At 43.2% G+C, this 27,465-nt stretch overlaps 1 protein-coding gene across 1 annotated transcript in view; it reads right to left on the reverse strand.

The window, feature by feature from the left end:
• rps6kc1 (ribosomal protein S6 kinase polypeptide 1) overlaps positions 1-27,465 on the reverse strand; it is a 113,258-nt gene that overhangs the window by 12,224 nt on the left and 73,569 nt on the right. The gene's annotated exons all lie outside the window — the stretch shown is intronic.

Consider the following 27,465-nt stretch of genomic DNA (forward strand, 5'->3'; position numbering starts at 1 on the left):
ATACAAACATTCACCAAAAACAGCATGAATAGCAAACGCATGTCTTAGTATGGTGGTCACATGACCACACAGGGGGTTTAGGGTCTGGCTTATTGCCTCTTCTAAAGATCAACGTGTCGACATACAAGGGAAATTCAGAGTGACATGAAGACCTACTTAATATTTCATTGGATGATACGCACACTCTACCACACACAATGTGCACGTGCAGACACACACACACACACACACACACACTTGAGTGTGTTGTTGCTCATAAAGGGAAGATTTGCATAATAAAAAAGCAGTCAAATTGAGGAAACCGTCTGTGCTGCAACTTCACACCATCTGCATGACCTGACCCCCCCACCCCCCCCCCCCCACACACACACAACCCCCCCCCCCCCCCCCCCACACACACACACACACACCTCCCCAAGAAATACAAAAGCAGCAGCACAAGCTGCAGACGGGCAAATTCTCAAACAAAAAAGAAAATAATTTCCTTGCCGATTCTCTATTGCTCTTTGTCTCCGTCTTCCTCCGCACACAGTGGATTTGCTTAGTCGTTTTCCCGCCCTTTATTTTATCTTAACGTTCTTTCCCAAAACGTGGGAATATTTAATATTGAAATGCATCCGTTTGTACGATTGTGATGTAATGTAGCGTACGAGCGCGCAGAGACAATCTGAGGCGACTGAAAGTGTTTCAATTTAGAGATAGAAATTAACATGTGAATGAAGTGAAGCTAAATAGTGTGTTCCGTCTACACCAAGTCCATTATTATATTTCTCCGTCCGTTTTTTAGCGCACACACACACACACAAACACACTATCCCTTCATCACTTCCTCCATCCTGCCATCTCTTCTTCTATCCCTCCATCTCTTCTTCTATCCCACCGTCTCTTCCTCAATCCCTCCATCTCTTCTTCTATCCCTCCATCGCTTCCTCAATCCCTCCATCTCTTCCTCTATCCCTCCTTCTCTTCCTCAATCCCTCCACCTCTTCCTCAATCCCAACTCTATTCCTCTTAGTCAATGAGTTGTTGTTGTTGCTGAATGAGTTAATTCAGTAGTTTATCTCCATGCTGAATGAGTTAATTCAGTAGTTTATCTCCATGCTGAATGAGTTAATTCCTGAGAAATTAGAAGCAGATATCTGTCAAACTCTAGATTTAACCCCTTAACACTTTGGCTGCCAGCGGCTTTAGCCATCCTTGTACTCAAGTGTGCCACCGCTGTAAAGTATAGGGATTTTCACTGTGCGTTGTGGTGTTTGCAGGGCTATATCTATATTCTATATTATAGCTATATATTTTTCTTCATGTATACGTTTGCGTGTTATACCATGGTGAATATTGTATAGTTTCAGAGTGATCCTGGCTAATTCCTGTGTTATGGAGCAATAGGTGAATTCTGCTAAAAGCGTTTGCGTTGCTCGCCTGTACACGCTACTATTTCCAATTCAAAGGTATATAATAAGTATTATGTTTTTATCATGAATGCATGAAAGGGGGGGGTTGTTTTTTGATGCTTTGATCGCCAGTAACGGCATTCGTTTTGAATACTACATACGTTGATCGGCTGGATCGATATGAAATCATTGTAGGCTCAAGGTGGAATTGATGTCATATAGTCCTTACCTTTACTAGGAGGTATCCCAAAAAGAATATTCCAATTGTCTGATCGTGATTTCCAGTATTGATGTCGATCGGGTCCCTGACACGAAGTGCACAAGATATGCCTCAAGTGTGCTGAACGCGTTTGGAAGTGGTCAGATGAAGCAATTCACTTGGTCTAAATTCTCCGCCCGGACCATAATACGATGTAGCACAGAGTGTGAAATAAGGTTTCAAAGGGTGGGCGATACTGCCACCTAGCAGGATGTGGCCGGTATTGCACTTTTGGGATTTCAGAATGATTTCCTATGGTAATGGGAGTGAACCTGTAATGAATTAAAAAAAAAATGAATAAAAGAAAAAAACAACCAAAACCCAAGAAATCTCAGGTCTGGCACTCAACCGCTGGAGAGTTAACCTGAGAAATCTCGGGGCTGGCAGCCAATGTGTTAACAGTCCTGCAAATTTTTTATAAAACACCGGTCATATACCCAAAGTAATTTGAAAGTTATTCTTGAACATTATAGCACCTGCATGAGTCTGGCCTCTTTTGAAAGGAAACATTCTGAATGTTCTTCCACAACAGGAAGAATCCCTCGGAGTGCTACTGTAATAGAGTTACAGAGGTGTGAAAACACTGAAATACAAGTTTTTATTTAATTGTATTACTTACGAGCTGGAAAACACAATGGGTCCATAGCCTGGAAGTCTTACAGGTCCAAAGTTGATAACAATACCACAGAAAATGTGTGTTTTACACATGTTTTTCTAATGGTATGTATCGGGTATGTTTATCCAAAATGGCCATTGGCACCAATGCATTTGCACGAGTCTCTCTTTCGCTAGAGAGAAAAACATATACTTCCTGGTAGGGCTGGGCGATATATTGAGTATACTCGATGTATCGCGTCTTGTTCTACATGAGATGTAGTAAATTACTATATCGTGAACATCGAGTATATGTTAGGTCGCGGCTGAGATGAGACTTGCTTTAGCACAGAGCTGTCCTCTCATTTTCATTATAGACAGACCAGCGCGGACCTTAAATGGCATGCAATTGTAATTTCATTAGACACAGACTAGCGCGGACCTTTAACCCTTTCTCTGCCACGCTTATGTACATCCGTATACCATCCTCTGCCAGCTCTATTTGTCTATGGAGAAGTTCCCCTTCTTTGCAGGGCTAAAACTTTTTAAATTGTATTGATAAATTGACATTACTAACGTCAATTATCTATCGTTTAGGATGTAGCAACGTTCTACTTTTTCATTCACATATTCATACTAAAATACGGTCTAAAGTATAAATATGTTTTTATCGTTTTCTGCAGCATTCTGCAGAACGTGATTTATAAAAGAAATTCAAATATACGTGCTTCTAGAAGTTACTACTCATCATCTGATGTTGACCGAATGGGGGGGGGGGGGTCGTTTATAATTCCGTGGCCAACGTTAGATGATTCATGTAGTGTGGGTGATATGATCATCAGAGCAGTTTGTATCGAACACGGTAATAATAAACGCTGAAACTTACCCCAGTCTCCTCGGGCCGTTGGGCGATCAGCTTGGAGTAGAAATTTTGCTATTATGGGATGTTGATCTAGATGAACCATTTCCAGGTTGTATAATACTATATACGTCCAAATAACGTTGTTTATTGAGTTAGGGCGAGTGATTGATTATCCAGTGTGTCGAGATGGAGCCCCGGGAGCTATAGCGAGTGGTCGGACCGAATTTGGATGAGCACCACTTTCTGTTTCCGGTTTCCTGTTTGGGCGATCCGCCGATCGGCCACCAGATGGCGCTCTTGAACCGTTGGAGAGTTGAGAGGAGATCAACAGGAGATCTCAAGTCTCCGCGGGAGAAATATGATTGCCATCACAGATTTTTGAAATATCGATCTCAATGACGTGTTACGGCGTCATTGGCAGATTAAGCATGGCGAGCAATGACGTGTTACGGCGTCCTTGGTGATTAAAGGGTTAATGACATGCAATTTAATTGACGCGAGCAATGGGCTAACGTTAGCTGCTAACTTATCCCATGACTAGGCTAAGCTAACTAGCGTTAGCTGCTAACCCTGGAAACGCTCAAAGCGGACTCCACGACACTAGTTCCATTCTTGAGGAAAGGGGGTGGATTATATTGACGACGCTTGACAACAGAGGTTTAAACATAACTTCATATTTATTGGTTATTCGTTTCTTTATATTGGGCATCCAGTTCCATCTCTGTGTGTTAAACTCTTCCTGTGTTGACATTCGAGTGTGACATCATCACCTACGGCAGCTTATATGCTCAAAACGCAAACCTAGAACAAAACCCGAGGGGGGGGGGGCTGGCTCTCTCTATCTCTCTCTCTCGCTCTTTCTCTACATTCAATGATTTAAAGTAGCCAAACGTTACAGTATAAATACTAACTGGATAGTTGATGATATAAACATTTAATTATCTGAAATATTCTAACATCATTAAGTCTGCTATAAGCCATTATCCCTTTGTGTGTGATTATTATTTTCTCACAGGTGTGTGTATATATATATATATATATATATGTGTGTGTGTGTTTGGCTAAAGTGGATAGAAAACACAGTACTGTGTAAAAGTCTTTTATATAAATTGTCTTAGATGTAAATAATTTTTTTTATTAGTGTGTCAGTAGACTACTCTTAGTACATTTTCATTTAATTATTTTTTAAAGCATCTTCATGGTTTAATAATGCAAACATATGTTGCAGGGAATTATTATAATCATCATATTGGCGTGACTGTATGCATCAAAGGGTTAAATCAAGCATTTTTAAGTGCTTTAGAGGAAATGTCAAAATATCGCGATATCATGATATGGCCAAAAAATATCGCGATATCATTTAGAGGCCATATCGCCCAACCCTACTTCCTGGTTAATATCCCTCACATCATATATCCTAATTTCCAGATGATTCCAGATTTTATTGGCTACAAAAACGGTCGATCGTTTTCACCGTCAAAGGTGAAACCAGAAGTGGTCACTTTCCCAAAACTGACGCTCGTTGGCCGTTTTTGTCTTATAACCCGAAATTTGGAAGCACGTAATAGGCCAAGTAGGGTGTCAATCAAAACAGCTGTTGTGTTTTGATTGACCATTTTAGCTTTCAAACCGATGTGTTGGTTGATGGACAATAACACACAGCGTGACCGCGACAGACGAGGGCAGGCGGGCTGTCGGAACGTTAACCCTTTCACTGCCGCATTACCAAACGGTTAACCCTTTCACTGCGACAATACACAGAAGGTTAACCCTTTCACTGCCACAAGACAGCAGGTTAACCGTTGGTAGTGTGATAGTAAAGGGTTAACCTTCTATAGTGTGGCAGTGAAAGGGTTAAGAGGTTTTAAGAGGACCTTCAGACCACCGGTTTGCTGACAACATTCTATGACTACTAGCCGCCCCCGGAACATTCCTTTCGAGGACGACAGCCATATTCCTGCTTCCATCCCTCCATCTCCCTCCATCCCTCCCTGCATCCATCCCTCCACCCCTTCCTCCATCCCTCCCTCCATCCCTCTCTGCATCCATCCCTCCACCCCTTCCTCCATCCCTCCCTCCATTCCTCCATCTCCCTTCCTCCATCCACCCATCCCTCCATCTCCCTTCCTCCATCCATCCCTCCCTCCATTCCTCCATCCCTCTTCCTCCATCCCTCCCTCCATCCATCCCCTCCATCTTCCTCCCTCCCTCCCTTCCTCCATCCATCCCTCCCTCCCTCCATCCCTCCCTCCATCTCTCTTCCTCCATCCATCCCTCTTCCTCCATCTCCCTCCATCCATCCCTCCCTCCATCCATCCCTCCATCTCCCTTCCTCCATCCACCCCTCCATCTATCTTCCTCCATCCCTCCCTCCATCCCTCCCTCCATCCCTCCCTCCATCCACCCCTCCCTCCATCCCTCCCTCCCTCCATCCCTCCCTCCCTCCCTGCATCCCTTCCTCCACCCCTCCATCCCTCCTCAGCCCCTAGTTTCCTCTCACACAGAGGTAGTTAGCAGAGCAGGGATCACAGTCAGAATGACAGTGTGTCTGTCTGCCTGCATGAGACAGAGAGCGAGGGAGAGATACACTACAACATAACATGACTACATGGGTGTTTGTTTGTGCACGTGTGTGTGTGTGTGTGTGTGTGTGTGTGTGTGTGTGTGCACCAGATGGCCCCTTGTGCTGCTCAGCCTCTCCCTGCTTTCCCTTTCTCCAGAGGGGGGGGGGGGGGCTGGTAACCCAGGGAGCTGAGGAGGCCCAGGGTCACCACGGGCCGCGTGTGCCCAGAGACCAGTCTCCTCAGCTGGGGGAGCAGCGGAGACAAAGCACCCCCCCCCCCTTCCCCAGGAGGCTCCAGAGGCCTATGCAGCTCTCTTCCAGCCAAGGTTAGAGAGCCCCAGATCGGGGTATGATACGCTCTGCTCTGCACCCCCCCCCCCCCCCCCCCCCCTCCCCAAAGGAGTGGACAGCGCTCACATACACATGTTTGCACACAAATGCACACAGACACACACACAGCCAAATGAGCAACCAGTCTTAAAGGCTCCCCAGGACGGACTAATGTTTTGACAACCAAGGAGAGGAGATCGTCATTGAACGGACTAGTGATACCTGCGTAGTTATGAGCTAGAGGGGAGATACTGGACACGCACACACACACCCACACACACCCACACACACACACACACACACGCACGTCTCAGAGCAAGGTCGATTGTCATCACAATGGATTAGCGTCTATGAAGCTGCAGGGAGAGTGAGTACAGTGGGGCCGGCTACACTTAGCGCTCTGTCAGCGCAAGGCAGGGAGAGAGAGAGAGAGAGAGATAGAAAGAGAGGGAGAGGGAGGATGAGAGAGAGGGAGAGAGAGAGAGAGGGAGAGCGAAAGAGGGAGGGAGAGGGGGAAAGAGAGTGAAATAGGGAGGGAGAGAGCGAAAGAAGGAGGGAGGGGGAGGGAGAGAGAGGGAGGCAGGGAGCGAGGGAAAGAGAGAGAGAGAAAGAGGGAGGGAGAGGGGGAAAGAGAGATGGAAAGAGAGAGGGAAAGAGGGAGGAGAGAGGGAAAGAGAGAGAGAAAAAGAGGGAGGGATAGGGGGAAAAAGAGAGAGAGAGAGAGGGAGGGAGGGAGATGGGGAAAGAGAGAGAGTGAAAAAGGGAGGGAGAGAGGGAAAGAGAGAGAGCGAGAAAGAGGGAGGGAGGGAGAGAGGGAAAGAGCGAGAGCGAGAAAGAGGGAGGGAGGGAGAGAGGGAAAGAGAGCGAGAAAGAGGGAGGGAGGGAGAGAGGGAAAGAGAGAGCGAGAAAGAGGGAGGGAGGGACAGAGGGAAAGAGAGTGAAAGAGGGAGGGAGAGAGAGAGAGAGAGAGATGGGGGATTAAAAACATCCATAGGCCACGGGTCATTCAGAGCCACCGTTTTATTCACACTCACACACACACACACACACAATTTATATAAGAAAAGAGTCTTAAATTTGCCGTTCAGCTAGGGCTGGGAGATAAAACGATAACGATAACTATCGCGATAAATTATTTCCTCGAAAAAAACATGAAACGTGGTCGCAAAGTTTCGATATATCGATTTTCCAAGCTTGGATATGAGCACACGCACTAACAACCAATCAGTGAAGGAGATGGCCGACAGCGGAAGGAGACCTCTGGGTAGAGAGGTAGGACTCAAGTAGTAAACAAGGCTGGCTAGGATAATTAGCTTGCACGGCGCTATTTTATAGTTTACGTGCCGAGTGGGTGTGTGGCATGAATTCTGAGGCCACGGTTAGAGTAGTGTGGGGTATGCGGTGGACGTCGTTGCAATGTATTGGGGCGGAACGGAGTATTTTAGGGTCATATTTAGTACATTGTCATGGGATACACCGCTTGCTCTGCTAACGTGCACTGACTGATGACGACATCAACTCGAGACATTCGCAGCAGCAAAACAAGTCTATTAATAGCCCGTCCATCGGCGCCAGGCATAAGAAGTTAATTAAACTTGACAGACATTATATCTACGATAATTATCGATAGAGTTATATGAAAATAATTTTATCATGATAACGTTTTTGGCCATATCGACCAGCCCTACGTTCAGCCTCACGTAAGATTGTCCGTCACTGTGAGTTGTATATCACACAGTCTAAAAAATAGCATTCATGTAAAAATTGCAGCTAACAATATAATAATAATTAATTATTAACAATATAGCCTTAGGCTGAGATCACATCGGACACCCTTCTGAATGCGCCTGCACCTTTTCTCTATCATGTTCAGTGTTCTTGTCATTGTGACCGGCGCGCCTTTCGATTGAAAATGTTTCGGCGCATCGACGTCAATGTAACCTTCTTGTCGACGGACCAATCAAATCAACCGAGGGAGGGATTAGAAATCTGAGGTCTCTCTCTAAGGAACTTTCTCTCTTCTCCTCTTTCTTTCAGACTTCCCCAAAGCTCAACCGACGGCCATTGTTGTTGAAAGAGGAAGTGAGTCTGAGAGAGAGCAGGAAGAAGGAGAAGAAGAAGTAGTCTGTGTGATCTGAGGGAGTGTTTTCCGTGCAAGGTGGATGGAACAGTTTAAAACAAAATAATAATAATAATAATAATAATAATACAGGGTTCCCACAGACATTGCAAAATTAAATTCAATAACTTCTAAGTACTTTTCCAAGCACTGTTTTAAATTTTCAAGGATGTCACTTGAAGGATACAATTAACTTTTTAAATGCGTTTTTTTTTGTTGAAAAATAATCAGATCAAATATTTATGGCTTAAAACCAATTTCTTACAATTAGTTACACTTTAGCTTCAGAACTTCAGCAGGTGCTTCGTTGACGTAGGCTAGGTCTAGGTCACGTGGAGAATGGAGATTCTACATCCATACATTCCCGTTTTATACCGTGGTGAATATAAGTATGGTTTTAGAGCGGTCTATGGTAATTCCTAGGAGGCTAGTAATATCCCGCGATGTGTATTATACTAAATCCATTGGAATTTCGTCCCTACACACGCTACAATAAAAAAAAATCAAATGCATATGATCGGTATTATGTTCCATCATGAATGCATGAAAGGGGGGGGGGGTCGTTTCTGATTAATTGATAGTCAATAACGGCATTCGTTAGTACAACAACATATGCTGATCAGGGCAATGGCTATGAAAACAAGGCACAATCGAGCTGAAATGTATGTTAAATTGCTCTTACCTGTGGCCGGTGGGATTCCAAAAAGAATATTCCAATTATTTGATTGCCATCTGGTAGATCGTATGTCCATTTGGCCCACGACATAACCCACCACAGCATAATGAATCGGGGGGTCCCGAAAACGATTCAATGCGATCGGGTGAAGCCCTAGGTTCAGGTTAGTAGAAAAGAGCGCCCGGAGGAATTTCATCGACGCACAGCCCAATACACAAGGTTTCAAACGGGGCTCGATAGCGCTGCCTGGTAGGATGTGGCAGGTATTGCACTTTAGCGATCTCAGACTCAGCCCCATGATAACACCAGGCTCCCTGGATGGATAATGAATGGAAATATAGAATAAAATAAATAACGATCAAATAGCGTATATATACGTGGTTGACATTCAACGGTTGTCGGACAAGCACGTATACAAGTGTTGTCGGCGTCCAATGAGCTAACTAACACTTCCTACACAGGTGCCACACATCAATTAATTAACTTCCTACACAGGTGCTACACATCAATTAATTAACCTACCCAGAAAATAGAAACACCAATAAAAACCACAACCATGATATAATAAATATACGTATGAATGTATGTATGATAATATGTATGAATGTAGCACTCCCAGGTGTGCACCCTCGGTCGTGCTACTGACGGTAGAGGAAATTAATGATGGGGGGGGGTTTGACGTTCTCAGTACAATAACAGAAGGGAATGGTGAGTGTTTTCTTGTATGTGTGTGTGTGTGTGTGTGTGTGTGTGTGTGTGCATGCTGCTCGCAGTCAGTGACGGTGCATATTTTTTAATACAATATATATATATGGAATTAAAGCCATATTTGTTGCCTGTCGATTGCCGTTTCAGGCAACAAGATCTGTTCAGCGGTTCTCGAGTTACATGCCGATATGTGAGGCGTGCACAGAAGTACACGGCAGACTTAAAAAAAATTCGAATACCACTCCCAACGCTCCAGCTCCGCCAATCATTTGGCGATCTCGAGAATTATTGGACAGGGTTGTAACCAATGAGTGTGGCTATCCAATGCTACCCCACGTGGGGATGAGCGAATCAGGGATCTAGGTGAAAAGTCACAAGCGCAAACAGGAAGAGAAATTTGCGCTGAATGAATTGGCTTATTTATAATTATTTTTTATTTTTTAACTTTTTACCTAAATCGCTCCTAATCACTAATTGTTTTATAAAATTTGGACACGGACACACACACAAGACTTCAGGCTATGGACCCAGTGTGTTTTTTCAGCCATACCATTTTTTTTTTATTTACTTTTGGATATCGCAACTACTACAGAAAAACCTTTCAAGCTAGTTTTTCTACAACATTCAGACCTATGTTACTCTATTTCATTAGCACTAAAAGTGAATTTTCTTTATTGTATCATAAACTTCAGAATGCTATCTTTCAAAGGAGACCAGGCTCATGCATGTGCTATAAGTATAAAGTATAGTATTCTGGTTTGCAAAGAAAGTATGCAGTCCTCAAGTTCAAGTAAAAAAAATTGCCACTTTTGGGGGCGCCAGTTAAGAGGTTAAAAAATGGGCTGTTTTCAAGGAATTCCAGGCCTCGACATTTTTTTGTCAAAAATCAAGCATTTTAAGCACTTCAAGGACCTTGTGCGAACCCTGATAATAACAATAATTCTAACGACAAAACCGACTAAATGACTGGCAACATCACCTCCTGGTTTGGGAATAGCACTGCACAAGACCGTAGCAGACTACAAAGAGTGACACGTTCAGCCGTACGCACAATTGGAGGGGGGCTTCCCACCCTCCAGAACATTTACAACAAGCGGTGCAGGGGGAAGGCTAAGAGAATTATTAAGGACTCGAGCCACCCGAACAACTGCCTCTTTGAACTGCTGCGGTCAGGCAAGCGATACCGGAGTCTTAAGGCGAGCACAGAAAGACTCAGAAGGAGCTTCTATCCCCAGGCCATCAGGCTGCTAAACGAACAATAAACACTATGCAACAACCATCAAATGCACACAGCACACACACCCACACGCACACACTCACTTAAACAAACACACTGCAGCACCCACTCTCCACACTTTTGATCACACAAACACACTTTATATTTATTGATAAAGGATTTGCACTACAACTCGTACACCTACTGTAAATTGTACCTAAATTGCACCTCATCCCATTTCTGCCTTGCACTATATAGTATTGTATATTAGTACACTGCATAGTATTGTATATTATATGGTAACTCAGTTACGTCTATTCTGCATCGAACATTGTACATATGTCTATACTGAACACTGTGACCTAATTTTTTATTTATTTTTTAAACTTTGACCAGTCAGCTGGTTCTTTTTAGCGTTTATCGCTTTTTCTGGTCAAGCATGACCGACAGAAACAGGTTGAATAGGATATAGATCGGGGGAAAGACACTGAGAAAATACGGCGAGTCCGGGAGTCGAACTCGTGTACCCCAGATCCGTGACGCGCACGGTTGTCCCCGACGCCGAAATAGCGCAGAGATACGCGGTGAGCTACTGGAGCTCCCCCCTCCTCATTTTTTTTTACTTCTAATTTACATGCTATACTATGTTATTTTATTTCATACTTATCTTGTCTTGCACAGTCTCTGGAGCGTAACAGTAAGAAGCATTTTGTATAAAAGTATTCTGTACTTCTGTATGACAACTATTAAAGAAACTTGAACTTGAAACTTAAATCTTAAAGCAAAAAAGAAAATCTTCACAGCAGTAAAAACGGCTCTTTACGGTTTAGCTTCTTTCTAACACCTTGGTTGTGAGAACTTGAAACGGCCAATAATCCGGACAGAGCCGATGATGGCTGAAAGGAAACGTGCCATCTTGCAGATCAACACGATCCTGACAAAAGGCCGATTCTGGGAGGAACATGCGGGGAAAAAAACATCAACGGTGGAAAAGTAATAGATGCCAATAGATGAACCAATACAAATAAAATAAACTCTCCACCCGCTCATCGGTTCGGTAGCACACTGGATTCCCCCGCTCTGTTTTAGATACTTGAAGAAAAGCAATGTTGACATCATCGATGCTGACCACTATCTCCAGTCCAGTTTGTTTGCACCACTGTGTCACACTCCATGCCTCGTATTATTTCTAGGCCTGTCCCCGACTAAGGATTTGTATAGTCTGCTTTGATTGGCCAAAATTTGCCGATAGTCGACTGGTAGTCGACTACCCCCCAGAACGCAAAAAAATATATATAATAATATATATATATACATTTTTGGATCATTCCATTTGGGCTGTGGGGGGTGTTTAATGTCTGAAGGAGTCGACTGAAGGCTTCTTGTCCTCTGCAAAAGCATGCAATTGGTCCACTGATGGATACATCTTGATATTTAGAAGTGTATAGAAGTGGGGCGGCTGATTGGCGCAGTGGGCAAGGCGCTCGCCTCTAACGCAGGAGACGCTGGGTTCGAGCCCAGCTCTCGGCGTTGCTACCGGCTGGCCGGTCGTTCATACTAACACAATTGGCAAGTGTTAGAGGGTGGGAAAGCCGGTGGGTGGGGATTTGACGTTGTGGACAGCGACTCCTACAGGTCGGTTTGGGGACGCCGGTGCGACGGAAGCAGGAAGTGACGGGGGCAGCGTGAGCCTCCCACGCGTTACTCCTTGCCACTGAGAGTTCGAGCTGCTGCAGTGAAAAGATGCGACAGGCTGCCTCCTCGTGTACCGGAGGGGACACGTGATGCAAGGCTTCTGTCCTCACTACAACCGACCTGTGGGAGGCATAGTCTAGCAACGTTCAAGACAGGGGAGGGGAGAATTGGACATACGAAATTGGGATGGGAGAAAATGGGGAGAAAAAGTGGATAAAAAAAATAAGTGTACATAGGACTCATTGCCTTTTGTATTTTATCCTAGTATTTTTATCATGTCTATTTTATTTCTATTCTATTATTATTATTTCAATTTTTTGCACAATCGAAGCGGGCATGGCCACCTTCATTTCACTATATCTCTTGTGTCTGTATGTGATGAATAAACCTCTTGAATCTTGAATATTTGTCTAGTATGTTCATTAGACGGGTGAAATCCTCTTTCAGTGCCTCTGTGCCCATTTTCTTAGGCAGTTAGCCTCGCTGGTATGTGCGCCATTAGCGTTAGCCACGTTTCTAGGCCTCTTTGCTTTTGGAAAGAATGATGAAAAATATATTTGAGGTTGGCAGTCGACTACGGCTCCTTTTCGATCGATTAGTCGACTAGTCGAGGTCAGCCCTAATTATTTGGCAGTTCTGGAAATAATACACAAGCCGTCTGCTGTTTATAAGTCAATCGCGACACATTGAGAAAGTGAATAAACAGAGCATCAAAATAAACTAATGAATCCTCCGTCACCACCGTACTTTCCAGGTCCCACTCCCCTGTTGTCTGGGTGTGAATGTGTGCGCTTTCAAAACATGTTACACCCCCCCCCCCCCCCCTTATTACTCTCCCACACACACATATAGAAACACACATGCACGCACACAGAGAGAGAGAGGGGTTAGTGAGTGTGTGTCTCCGCTGCCCTTGTTATGCGTTGCAGTTTATCCAGACGGGGTCAGTACCAGCAATGGCTTCATTCCTGATGACAGATTTATGACTGTTTGCCAGAAAGCTTGCAGGGGGCCTGCTGTGGCCGTGTATGTGTGCATGCGTGTGTGTGTGTGTGTGTGTGTGTGTGTGTGTGTGTGTGTGTGTGTGTGTGTGTGTGTGTGTGTGTGTGTGTGTGTGAGAGTAAGAAGGGGGGGGGGTAACATGTTTTGAAAGCGCACACATTCACACCCAGAAACAGGGGAGTGGGACTCGGAAAGTACGGTGGTGACAGAGGATTAATTCGTTTATTTTGCTCCTCCTTGTTTATGTACACGTGTGTGTGTGTGTGTGTGTGTGTGTGTGTGTGTGTGTGTGTGTGTGTGTGTGTGTGTGTGTGTGTGTGTGTGTGTGTGTGTGTGTGTGTGCGCGCGCACACACATGTATTTGCGTGCACTGTATGCATGTGTCCGTGTTAGAAATAAGGACTAGAAAAAAGAAGCGTCAGACAGCAGCTATTGTTCTGTATATCATCACTCACAAAGGAACAAACGGGTGGACATTTCACAGAGAATGACAGACGGAAAGAGAAAAGGGAGAAAGTTGCTCAGATCAGGGCAGAACAGTGTCAGTGGACGTGAAAGTGTTTTTTCCACTTACTGACAGGGCGTGGCACCCCCTACTGGCTGATATAGCGTATTACAACCTTGAATCCATGTTCGCTTTAGTTAAGTCTAGGGGGGTTCCGGTTCTTTCTTTGGACGAGATTCCATATTGAGGTCAGGACATTACTGCGACCCCAACATTAGGGGGGAAAAATACAATCATTTTACAATAATGTTTAGGGTAGTCAGAAATCAAGGTGCTCTTGTAAGCTGGTCAATGATGACTCCTAGGGAAATAGAGTTTACAGTGTTTCTGTGCCAGAAGCCAAAAGCCACTGGAAGATATTCTTAAAGGACATTTTAGCTTAATTAGGAATTTAAGATAGATAACTCTGGAGAAGATTCACTTATAGAGGGTTTCAGTGGAATTGTGAACAGATTGGACCCACGTTTTATTTCCCGTCAGCTCTTGGCAACATTAGCAAACACTGCAGCAGGTAGTACATTCTAGACCTGGGTCTGTTTAGAACTTTGCTCTTGTATCTCGATGTTCTGGAGTTGAATAAATATGTAAAACAATTCAGTCATACATATTGATAATTGTTCATTAAAAGTAAGCGCCACACTGAACGAGGTCCCGCTGCATATTTAAGAGTACATGTGTGAAACACATTTTAACAGATATGTCTGTAAAAATCAACTTGTCGATTAGTCAACAAAGTCCTATGACTACTAGGTGACTAATAAGTTCTTAAATCGAGGACAGTCCCTAATCCAATTCATCAAATGTATTTTTATTGTAATTGATTCTATTTCTACAATTAGAATAGAACACCTAAGCTGTGCTAGTTTACCTACCGAAGGTCCCGATAGATTTGTCGTTCTGGATGCTGCTTATATACTACTTTATACACATCATGGGTTCTAATCACTGAAATTAGATACTACTTTATACACATCATGGGTTCTAATCACTGAAATTATATACTACTTTATACACATCATGGGTTCTAATCACTGAAATTATATACTACTTTATACACATCATGGGTTCTAATCACTGAAATTATATACTACTTTATACACATCATGGGTTCTAATCACTGAAATTATATACTACTTTATACACACAGGTTCTAATCACTGAAATTATATACTACTTTATACACACAGGTTCTAATCACTGAAATTATATACTACTTTATACACATCACATCATGGGTTCTAATCACTGAAATTATATACTACTTCAAACACATGGGTTCTGGTGTGGAGTTCTTAGTATTCCTGCAGCCAGTGCAGCGTTAAGCCGTCTACTGCTGGCCGTATGTCTCCCAGGGCTCCAGTTTCCATTATTAGGCCTTCAAAAATACAGTTGCTAGGGGCTTATGAATTTGCACTTCGGATATTAGACTGAGTGTGCGAGTGTGTGTGTCTGTTTGTAAGAGTATGTGTGTGTGTGTGTGTGTGTTTGTGAGAGTATGTGTGTGTGTGTGTGTTTGTGAGAGTATGTGTGTGTGTGTGTGTGTGTGTGTGTGTGTGTGTGTGTGTGTGTGTGTGTGTGTGTGTGTGTGTGTGTGTGTGTGTGTGTGTAAGAGTGAGTATGTGTGTGTGCGTGTGTGTTGCTTTCAGACGTATTAGTCATATGCCCTGTTTTGGGCACAAGCCGTTCAGAGAAGCAGTGATTTTACTGATATTAAAAGAGGATGGTAAGAATAACGTGTCTGTGAGGCAAGATGATGATGGAGAGGCGTGGGTTGCTGTCTGAACACATAATAACATTCTCTGAACTTCAACTTCAAATTACTTTATTTTCCTTTCGGAACTTCATTTGTGCAGTGGTTAAAAGACAAACATACAGTCACAATACATACACTCCACTATAAAAAAAACAGCAGCTTCGTTAAAACTACAGTACTTAAAGCATGATATATTAAAATCCATATGGAGCAATTATATATGTATATAAGTAATAAATAATAATAATACAGGTGATATGTGTCCATCAAGTGGAAGGGGAGTCTATTTTTTAAGTAGTGGGCAGTCCGGCCTCCACCAGACCTAGGTGTTCAGTAGTCTGATGGAGGTTGGCACGAAGCTACCTAAGCCCCTTTTATTCAGTGTGGAAGCTCTGTATCGACGGCCTGAGGGCATTAGTTTGTAATGGGTGTGAAGGGTGTGTGTTGTCCTCAACTATTTGAGAGGCCTTCTTAACTGTCCGTTTCTTGTGGATAATGCTGAGTTCTTGCAAAAGAGCAGTAATATACCTATTTGTTTAAAGTCTGCTCACCCAGAACAGTCTTGCTTCCATACAGCACATTACAACAATCAGACAACGTCATCGGCAATCTGCAGCTCCCCGACGAGATCACTCGGACACCGGGAATATCATCACAGCGCAGCGTGAGCGTAAACAGAATAATAATAATAATAATACAACTTTATTTGTATAGCACCTTTCATACAGAAACTGCAGCTCAAAGTGCTTCACAACAGAAAAAAAGACAGGCATAAAATGAGCACATAAAGTGCAGACATATATAATCACAGTTTTTCACATTAGGATCTAACATCCCAACAGGCCACCTTGTTTAAGGTTTGATTCAGTTTTAAAAATAGACAATAATAGAAAGAATAAACGGAGTAAAATAGTGCAATGCAATAAGTAGTACATACAATACAGAATAGACATGAAATGAGCACATAAAGTGCAGACATATAACCCTCTCACTGCCACACTACCAAACGGTTAAACCCTTTCACTGCGACAATACGGAAGGTTAACCCTTTCACTGCCACACGACAGCAGGTTAACCCTTTCACTACCCGTTAATCGTCTGTAGTGTGGTAGTGAAAGGTTAACCTTCTGTAGTGTGGTAGTGAAAGGTTAACCTTTTGTAGTGTGGTAGTGAAAGGTTAACCTTCTGTAGTGTGATAGTGAAAGGTTAACCTTCTGTAGTGTGGTAGTGAAAGGTTAACCTTCTGTAGTGTGGTAGTGAAAGGTTAACCTTCTGCAGTGTGGTAGTGAAAGGTTGACCTTCTGTAGTGTGGTAGTGAAAGATTAACCTTCTGTAGTGTGGTAGTGAAAGGTTAACCTTCTGCAGTGTGGTAGTGAAAGGTTGACCTTCTGTAGTGTGGTAGTGAAATGTTAACCTTCTGTAGTGTGGTAGTGAAAGGGTTAACCTTCTGTAGTGTGGTAGTGAAAGGTTAACCTTCTGTAGTGTGGTAGTGAAAGGTTAACTTTCTGTAGTGTGGTAGTGAAAGGGTTAACCTTCTGTAGTGTGGTAGTGAAAGGTTAACCTTCTGTAGTGTGGTAGTGAAAGGTTAACCTTCTGTAGTGTGGTAGTGAAAGGTTAACCTTCTGTAGTGTGGTAGTGAAAGGTTAACCTTCTGTAGTGTGGTAGTGAAAGGTTAACCTTCTGTAGTGTGGTGGTGAAAGGTTAACCTTCTGTAGTGTGGCAGTAAAAGGTTAACCGTCTGTAGTGTGGTGGTGAAAGGTTAACCTTCTGTAGTGTGGTGGTGAAAGGTTAACCTTCTGTAGTGTGGTGGTGAAAGGGATGAGAGGGGTACGCGTGAAGGACTGCGAGCTCCAGGAGGTAGAAGTTAGCTCCCCATCACCAGTTGTTACTCAGCCTCTTCCTGGCTAACGTGAGTCTGTCTCTGGGGAACAAAATGGATGAACTGCGGCTGTGGATCATCGATCATGAATGGACTATGGACTGCATCGTCATGATTTTGACAGAATCCTGGATAAATAGCGGGAGATTCATGACTATTGAGCAACCAGGCCGCACTCTCTACAGGGCGAACAGAACAGCTGACTGCTCCGAAACATCCAGAGGTGGAGGTTTGTGCATTTATGTAAATAAAAACGTTTTGTTTTCAGTGGCGTCGCGTGGGTAAAATAACAGAGGATGCCAAAAAATATATATAAAACAAATATTTATAAAAAAAATTAAATTTTTATTTTTTATTTAAGCCAAGCAGTCACCATGTACAGTATGGCTCGGTGGCCAGTCAAACCAAGCAGTCACCATGTACAGTATGGCTCGGTGGCCAGTCAAACCAAGCAGTCAACATGTACAGTATGGCTCGGCGGCCAGTCAAACCAAGCAGTCAACATGTACAGTATGGCTCGGCGGCCAGTCAAACCAAGCAGTCAACATGTACAGTATGGCTCGGCAGCCAGTCAAACCAAGCAGTCAACATGTACAGTATGGCTCGGCGGTGTTACTACTATGAACAAAACAAAGCCAAGAGAACAGTTTTGACTCTTCAAATAAAGTGACTATATTTATTTTTCCAAATAAATATAATTTGAGTCAATCACAAAATTCACAATCCGTCAATGTCATTAACAATGTGTTTCCCTAAACAATGAGTGAACTAAAAACCAACAGGTATTGTGCTTTGTCAGCAGATAAAACATTTGACGCTATAGGAGAGGAGACTGTTGTGGTCTTGGTCCATGAAACAACTATTACTTGGCATTTATAGGACAGCACGTCTCAAAAAGAATTAAATAAACCAAACAAACATCACAGGTACATATGTCCATGGTGAAACTTACGTGCTGTGATTTTCACGTGTCTGGTGCAGAGATGAAAAATAATGATTTATTTTATTATTGTAAACTATAAAAAAATTTAAAATATTATTTTTGTAATTTTTTTTATTTAAATTTTTAAAAAAATGTTACTGTATTTTTGGGGAAGCTTGGCTTCCCTTGGCTTCCATGAATATTCGCCACCGTTTGTTTTGTGAGTCACTGCTCTGCTAACGTGGAATATCTTGTGATTAAATGCAGACCATTTTATCAACCCAGGGAATTATATCTAACAAACCTCAACGTTATTGCCATAAGATACAACGTATATTGTTTCTTTACCTTTCTGTGAACGTCTAGGAAAAAAAAGTGTCACAATCCGGTGAAAAATGGCAGAGCTATGACCATTATACAAAAATAACTGTACTTACAGTCGATTATATTCACGGTCTTTGCTGCCCTATACCGGGCGTCTGGTGGTACTAAATCCAGATTTTACTCTGCAATTGGAAAGAGGAGATTTGGCCTGATCCATAGATGTATGACTTGGCCATTCTATATTCTATATTCATATTCCTGTGTCTGGATGGCAAAATTCAGTACTGTATCTACAAAATATAGGCTTAATGCTTATCGTCAGTCAAAACAGTCCATTACCATTTATAATAATTACCTCCACTGTCTGCAGCAGGTCTCTCCGCTCATGGAACTGTATTGTCTGAACATGATATTGTCTGTATCAGTAGTCTAGGAACGCTACGCCAAGTGGGCATGTTGTTGTAAATGCACAAACAAACTTCCAAGAGAAAAAAAGGTACAGTATGCAGACACAGACACACAGACAGACACACAGACAGACACAGACACACAGACAGACACAGACACACAGACAGACACACACAGAGACAGACACAGACAGACAGACAGACAGAAACACAGACACACAGAGACAGACACACAGAGACACAGACAGACACACACACAGACAGACATAAACACAGACAGACAGAAACAAAGACAGAGACAGACACAAACAGAGACAGACAGAAACACAGACAGACAGACACAGACACACACAGAAACACAGACAGACACAGACAGACACACACAGAAACACAGACAGACACACACAAACAGAGACACAGACAGACGGACACAGACAGAGACAGACACACACAGAAACACAGACAGACACAGACGGACACAAACAGAGACAGACAGAAACACAGACAGACAGACACAGACACAAACAGACACAAACAGAGACAGACAGAAACACAGACAGACACAAACAGACACAAACAGAGACACAGACAGACACAGACACACAGAGACACAGACACACCATGAGGTGACAAATAAACTGGTAGTTGCAGTTATATACATACCTGCTGCTAAGGCCAACATACAGGTCACCACCGGTACTACTATCTACCACTGCTACACCGCATGCTCACTGTGGCTCAACGTCACACTCTGCAGGGCAGCAGGGGGTACTGCAGCCAGCAGCTCAGAGACTCTATATACTGGACTCAAAGGCCATGAAGACGGTCCCAACTTATTCCTTAGTTAACCCTACCCTTTCACTGCCACACGACAGAAGGTTAACCCTTTACTATCACACAACCGACGGTCGGCTGTTGTGTGGCAGTGAAAGGGTTAACCTTCTGTGTATTGTCACAGTGAAAGGGTTAACCGTTTTGGTAGTGCGGCAGTGAAAGGGTTAAAGTCACTAGTACACATTTAGCTAATTAAATTCCATGACAGTTCCATGACTATTTCATGACATAATACATGTACACAAGCACATAACTTGAAGCCCCACAAGATGGATTCCTTGCACAATCTTGTGAAGCCAGCTGCTGTGCAAGGTTAGATATTGTGATGATATACATCAAATATATTATTCTGATATATTGCATTTCTTTCCGTATCGCCCAGTAGCACCTAGTCATCATCATCATCAAACCTTTATTTGAATAGGCAGGTTAATTAAGAACAAGTTCTTATTTTCAATAACGGCCTATTTGGGGGTAAAAAGCCCCCTAGGGGAAACGGGGATGGGGGATAAAATAAAATAAATAAAAATAAAACACAAAGGAACATTATTAAAAAGGCAGGACATACATACAGAGCAACAACTGAACTGAACAACAACTGGCGGACAACAGAACAATAGTGGCAGCATGGTGTTAGCACATGGAGAAACATCTACATGAGTGCTCTAGGGAGTTTGTTAAAGTTTCCTTAAACAATCTAATTGAAATAAACGTTTCCATATTTAAGGTTTTTTGTAGTGTGTTCCAGCTATCAGCTGCTGCGTACTGAAAGGAGGAACGGCCTTGTGAGGAGTTGGCATGGGGGGCGTTTACCAGGATATGTGTGGCTGACCGGGTGTGGTAATTCGGAAGTGGACGAGGGTGGACTAGGCGAGTAAGGTAAGGGGGAGTACGGCCTAGACGTGTTTTATATACAAAGGCCAGCCAGTGGACGTTGCGTCTAATCTCCAGGGAGGGCCAGTTTACTAGGGAGTATAGCTCGCAGTGGTGGGTCCTGTAGGGGGCATTGGTAGGGGGCATAGTGAAATATCTTTGTTACATAATGTGCGTTTCTGTTGCAGCCAGCCTACATCTACTGTACATCTACATAACAGTCAAAAGGGCTCTTAGCATGACTGGGGAATAAACCTAAAATGTAATTATAGTTTCACTTATCGTTGCTGAGGTAAATGTGATAACACAGTGATATGGAGTGCAGGTCACCCAGCCCCAGCTCTCAGTGTTAGTGTTGCGTGTGTCTGCTTGCACTGTTTATGTTCCTACAGCTATCAACAAGGTCTTTGTGGGTACAGGACAGGGCTGGGCGATATGGCCTAAAAATAAAATCTCCAATTTATTCACACCATATCCGATTTACGATTTTAATTGTTTTTTTCTTTTAAAAACTAGAAAGGCCAAGGAAATCATTCAAATAAGCTTTGTTTTTATTTGACACAAAAAAATTATCAAACCAAGATGAATTTCCCTATTGGGATTGAAGTGCAAACCTAACTTTCACCAATCTTCACTTAAAAAAAAAAAGAAATAATAATAATATTTATACATTTTTTGTGTGAAAATCGTCCTAAATCATGAATTCAAATGAATCGATAAAATCTATTAATCGCCCAGCCCTACTACAGGACAGTGGCCTATTTATTAGGGATGGGTATGAGTAATTGATTACTCGAGTATAGTATACAGTACTTTTAAGGGTACCGGCCGAATTACATCGGTACTACCAAGTACCGATTCACGTTAGATCAATCTGTGACATATTTCTGTACCTTGAGAGCTGATGGGCTAAGACCCGCCCAATTAGAAAATGAACCGAATTCCAATGACACGCAACTGTCCTTTCATAATAGACAGACCAGCGCAGACCTTACATTTTAGAAGCTATGACATCTAGCTATTCAGCCCTGCGTTCTACAGCCCTGCGTTCTACAGCCCTGTGACAACTTCACACACGAGTCGCGCTGTTTCTATGTGCAGTGAAAACTCCTGACTCCCATATCTGGTCGTTGGACCAGATGAGGTCAGAAGAGTTTAATAGTATTTACTGAGGATGGCCAGATAATGTTGATATTTAAACATAAAAAAAACCAATACATAATAAATGCATACATGATCATGCAACATAAAACAAATGGTTGTAGGAACGGTTTGGGAGAGGGAGGTAGGGGGGGGTTTAGTTTGTGTGGTGTGATAACAATGTTGAAATTGAGAAGTTTAGACTTAGTTTAGTTTTACGACTAAACTTTACGACTACAGAGTAAAGTACCAAAAAAGGTACCGTTGGGTACCGGTATCAGTACCAGTATCGGTTCAAATGTGAACGGTACCCAATCCTACTTGAGTACCGTTTCAACTGAACTCAAGTGGTTTCTGTGGGTGCTTGATACATTTTTATTTATTATTAGTTACCACCAAATACGTCCATGAAAAGTGCTTGTTTGTGCCAATGAAACAGAAAACTTGGTCTGAAATCTAACTCTGAGTTGTTGCAGGAAGCTGGAAGTTGGAAGCTGTGGAGCATGGATAGTACACTTAATGTTACCGTGAAAAGTCTGTTAGCTTAGCGTTATCTAAGAGATAATAACAGCAGTTTATGTGTTTGTGCATTTCCAACAACATGCCCACTTGGCGTAGCGTTCATAGACTACTGATACGAACATGCCATTCCATGAGCGGAGAGACCTGCTGCAAACAGTGGAGGTCATTATTACAAATGGTAACTGACTGTTTTGACTGACAATAAGCATTAAGCATCGGGTATATTGCTGTGCATTGTTATGTCGAGAGATAATAAAATCTGTATGCTGCTGCCAAGCGCTTTAACCCCCCCCCCCCCCCCCCCCCTTTCATGCATTCATGATGGAACATAATAGCTATGATGTAGATTTGATTTCGGGATAATAGCGTATACAGGCAAGACATGGCAACGTCTAGAGTGGAATCGACGTATAGGGCTTTAACTCAGGATTTCATGAATTACCCTAGACTGCTCTAAAACCATACTTAGGGCGCTTTCACATATAGTTTGTGGACTCGGTGCGGTTCGGGGGGTGAAGTTGCAACATTGTTGCATTCTTCATTTGGTTCATCTGCATTCACATTGCAATTTGTCAAGCGCACTAAACTTTCTGAACAATGTCACGCGGTCGAAAAGGGCGCTCGTCTATTGGACACAATAGAGAGTGGAAATGTGTGTGTGACTGTGACTGCGAGCCCTAACGTGTGTGTGCGCGGGCGCAGATTTGACCGACTGTCCCGCATCCCGCATATTGAGAGGGTGTCCCTCTTTTCGAAGCAAAAAAAAAACATGGGTCTAAAAGCCCCTCCCTACAGTAAACGTAGCAACCCGCCTCTTGTCCACACACATTGCTCTGCTCGTGACGCTACCTCATATCGCAGATCTGATTGGTTAGGTAGTAATTTAGCGCTCTGCTCGTGAGAGGTGACTCACTTCCTATATTTGGTCCGCGTTTGGTCCGCGTTTGGTCCGATGAAGCGAACCGAGACCTACGTTTTCAGGTGGACCAGAGTTTGCGTGTTTGGTCCGCACCAGAGTTCGACTGAGCATTCACACCACCCCAAAAAAAGCTGACTGAGAAAACGAACTCTGGTCCGATAGTCCGGACCAAACAGCTCTGGTGTGAAAGCACCCTTATATTCACCACGGTATAACACAAGAACATATGGATGGAAACATTTATTCGTTCTGTAGCGGTGGTCAGCCCAATATAATCAAAGTGTAAATGTTACAGTGGTGCATTGGGCGCCAGACAGGCGAAAACCTGTCAATAAATTAAATAAGCTAAATTAAAGCTTACCGTCGTTACCGGCTAGCTCCAGGTAACCTCCACTACAAAAAAATAGGATGTGATAAGGTTTGAATGATTGAAATAAGAGGCAGGCAAACAGTATTCAGTGAAATAATATATACTGTATTCAAAATAATCAAGTGCAAACAGATACATAGAATACAAGTGATAAGGGGTAATGAGTCAAATAAATAAACAGTCCAGATTGGGGATTGGGTGTGTGCTCAGGGAGTGTGTGTGTTGATTGATTGATTGAAAACTTTATTAACAGATTGCAGAATGGGTACAGTACAGTTCAATACATACAATTGTTAAGGGGATGCAGACCAGAGAAAGACTTTCGTCTTGTTTACATCAGGGTCCCCCATTTTCAATTAATATAACATATATGACATACATGACATACAGATAGACAGTACTGCTACATCTATACATTTATGACATACCAGATACAAATACAGTACTGTTTGTGATACGAAAAGAGTCCAGAAAAGAGAGTATATACATTTGACGTAGAAACTGTGCATTGGAGGTTGGGTAGGTGGGGGGGGGGGCTGTACATTGGAGGTGGTTGGGTGGGGGGGGGGGGGGGGGGGGGTTGGGTAGGAGGGGTGGGCCGGGGAACAAGCAAAACTGTACATTGGAATATTGACAAGACCATACTTGGTCATTTACTGTACATTGGGGGGGGGGGGGGTTGTGTTAGGACAATTACAGGGGCCAGTTTCGAATTGCAGTCTCCCATAGGTGTTTTTTGAGTGTTTTTGAAAGTGGGTAGTGATTCACATTCCTTTACAGCTTTGGGTAGGGCGTTCCACATTGATGTGGCATAATTGCGAAACGTGTTTAGTCCCTTGTTTGAGCCGAATCTGGGTTTAACATGATTTGTGGAGCTCCCTCTGGTGTTGTGATCGTGGTATTCACTGACCTGGGTACCTTGGTCGTGTAGTGTATCTTGTAGACCAGGCCCATTGCAAGTTGCTGTACTCTGTCGTCTACTCTAAGCCATCCTAGGTTGTCAAAGTGGGCAGGGGTGAGGTGGGTTCTAGGAGTCAGGTCAAGCAGTAGTCTGACCAGTTTGTTTTGAGATGTTTGTAATTTAGTTTTTAGCGCCTTTGAGGTGCTTTGGTACCATGAGGTGCAAGCATAGTCGTAGTACCCTTGAATGAGTGCTCCTGCCAGTCTTCAGGGTATTCTTATTTACCAGTGAGGAGATCCGGTACAAGAATCGTGTTCGTTGGTTGACTTTTTTTATTACATTGGATGCCATTTTGTCACAGGAAAGATTTGCCTCTAGGATGGAACCTAGGTATGTTATTTCCTTTCCTTGTGACAATATTGTCACCCACTGTAACTGAGAAGCCGTCGGTCTTGCTGAGTTTGTTATTTGAACCGAAGAGAATGGACTCCGTTTTGCCCAGGTGTAATGATAGTTTGTTATCAGCGAGCCATATGCAGATTTTGCCTAGTTCTGAGCTGAGGGTTTTTTCAACCTGCAACTTGTTCTTGTCAGAGACCAGCAGGGCTGAGTCGTCCGCAAACAGGAACAAGTTGCAGTCACAAGCTGACGTGTGTGGGGGTAGCAGGCTGGGGTAGGCCGAAGTGGTGTCTGAGGAGGGCTTGGGGGTTGTAGGAGGGAGCTGGGAGAACAGGGACAATGGAGACCTTGAGTGTCAAAGTGCAACATGGTCAAGTCCGGGTTATTTGGGGTTTTGAAGACAGGTGACAGTTCAGTGAAGTAGTGAAATGAAAAGGACTGCGTGATAACTTATCCATCTGTTTCACTGGTGTCTTCTCTCCACTGGTGTCTTGGAACCTCTTATCGGCCATAGCCTGGGCCACTGGATCCAATTCCTCCAAATTGACTTATTTATGTTGCTTTCTTTGTTTTCTTCATCAAGCTTGGTCTCTGTCTTTGCTTGTTCTCACTCCACTCTGGTTTCTTGCTCTGCTCCACTTGCTCTGCTGCTTGCTCTGCTGCCCATGCTGCAATCAACTCAGCTGAGTCCTGTATGGCAATTAGACTGCCTGCCTTAAAGGGGCAGTGCCAATAGGCTACTCTGCTACAGTTCTCACATACTGAACGATAGATAGGTGATGTCAAATGGGCCATAGTATTGTATCCATAGCTATAATATAGAATATAGTTATAGCTCTACAAACAAGGTGACTCAGTCCTATATTTTAACGTGTGGCAATGTGACCACAGGGCCCCGACTAATCCCCGGCGCTGAATGAGTTAAGATGCATTCTAAAAATGTGTTCCCTAAACAATTGCTCGAGAACTACTAGAGTAATTCATGCGAGTACTGGATCTGGGAAAACAGTACTCATGCCCATCCCTACTGTTTATGCTTGTTACGGACTCTGTCCTTATATCATTATGCATGCATGCAATATTATATTGTATTGTATAGGGGATTATATATATATAATATGTGTTATGTATGTAGGCAGGTTTTTTTTTTTTTTTTTTTGTCTCCCTCCTGTGTAACCTATCTATCTCTCAGGGTCAACCACCATCTCACTCCAAACAGCAATAACACCAGCAGCAGCAGCAGCAGCAGCAGCTGAGGCTCGTCAGACAATTAACCTCCACATCCCTTCATATATCCCTGTGTGTGCAGTGTTAGCTGGAGCTCTGTCGGTGTATGTTGGTAATTATATCTGGTGGTGTTGTGGTAGCGCTCTCATTGTTTTGGTGTGTGAGCTAGTTAAAGCTCTGTTGATCTCATTGTTTGGTGTGTGAGCTAGTTAAAGCTCTGTTGAGCTCATGTTTGGTGCATGAGCTAGTTAAAGCTCTGTTGAGCTCATGTTTTGGTGCATGAGCTAGTTAAAGCTCTGTTGAGCTCATGTTTTGGTGCATGAGCTAGTTAAAGCTCTGTTGAGCTCATGTTTGTGTGAGAGCTGGTCAAGGCTCTGGTGGTCTAGCCATTTCCTATAGTATTGTACCTTTTGTGATCCTGCCTGTTGTACATTTCTGTTTTACCCATAACCTGTTATGTGTATTTGTTTATTCATCGTCACCCAGCTTATGGTGATTGTTTTTCTTGTTTGTTAATCTTTTGTTTCGCACACAGGGACATTGAGGACAGGAAGATACCCTGGGTCTACATTTTGCATCACGTAGATGACCTACTGTTAAAGACACCAGCCTTAGAAGTGAGCACCACCACCTGTACTTTGGGGCGTCCGCGCCTGTAAGGGGGGGTGGGCTTTTATTTCTTTTTGATATTTCATTTGGTGCTCACTGGTAAGTCCTCCTTGCTCTCTGTGTTGCTGTTTTGAATTTTGTAAAATAAATATTATTATTTTGCAAATTGTCTCCTGCGTTTTGTGTCACTGCACCCTCACCTACCCTGTCTGTGGCCTTGTGTTGCGTCTCCCCACTGGGGTATGTAACAATGCTACTGCATGTCTGCATAGCATTAACCTCACACACAGTCTACATGCTGATTTTAATATAATAGCAGAGTGACTTGATCTCATGGAGATCTATATTTTGTCCAGTGACCCCAAGCTGATGGTGTAAATCTATACTATTGAGTGAAAGCAACGCAGTGCTTGTTAAGATGAGGAGAAACAGAAGAAAGGAGTGTGGAGGGAAAGAAACAAAC

The sequence above is a fragment of the Notolepis coatsorum genome (assembly GCF_963971535.1).
Source record: "Notolepis coatsorum genome assembly, chromosome: 15".
Taxonomy (NCBI): Eukaryota; Metazoa; Chordata; class Actinopteri; order Aulopiformes; family Paralepididae; genus Notolepis; species Notolepis coatsorum.